This window comes from Physeter macrocephalus, chromosome 4 (assembly GCF_002837175.3).
Source record: "Physeter macrocephalus isolate SW-GA chromosome 4, ASM283717v5, whole genome shotgun sequence".
Taxonomy (NCBI): domain Eukaryota; kingdom Metazoa; phylum Chordata; class Mammalia; order Artiodactyla; family Physeteridae; genus Physeter; species Physeter macrocephalus.
Window position 1 is genome coordinate 28,398,855 of NC_041217.1, and position 915 is coordinate 28,399,769.

Sequence of the window (915 nt, forward strand, 5' to 3'; positions counted from 1 at the left end):
AATGATAGTAAAGATGATCCAAAATCTTGGAAATAGAATGGAGAAAATACAAGAAACATTGAATAAGGACCTAGAGGAACTACAGAGCAAACAAACAATGATGAACAATACAATATATGAAATTAAAAATTCTCTAGAAGGAATCAATAGCAGAATAACTGAGGCAGAAGAAAGGATAAGTGACCCTGAAGATAAAATATTAGAAAAAACTACTGCAGAACAGAAAAAAGAAAAAAGGATGAAAAAAATTGAGGACAGTCTCAGAGACCTCTGGGACAACATTAAATGTACCAACATTCGAATTATAGGGGTCCCAGAAGAAGAAGAGAAAAAGAAAGGGACTGAGAAAATATTTGAAGAGATTATAGTTGAAAACTTCCCTAATATGGGAAAGGAAATAATCAATCAAGTCCAGGAAGTGCAGAGAGTCCCATACAGGATAAATCCAAGGAGAAACACACCAAGACACATATTAATCAAACTATCAAAAATTAAACACAAAGAAAAAATATGAAAAGCAGCAAGGGCAAAACAACAAATAACATATAAGGGACTCCCCATAAGGTTAACAGCTGATATTTTAGCAGAAACTCTGCAAGCCAGAAGGGAGTGGCAGGACATATTTAAAGTGATGAAAGGGAAAAACCTACAATGAAGATTACTCTACTCAGCAAGGATCTCATTCAGATTTGATGGAGAAATTAAAACTTTTACAGACGAGCAAAAGCTAAGAAAATTCAGCATCACCAAACCAGCTTTACAACAAATGCTAAAGGAACTTCTCTAGGTAGGAAACACAAGAGAAAGAAAAGAACTACAGTAACAAACCCAAAACAATTAAGAAAATGATAATAGAAACATACTTATTGATGACTACCTTACATGAAAGTGGATTAAGTGCTCCAACCAAAAGAC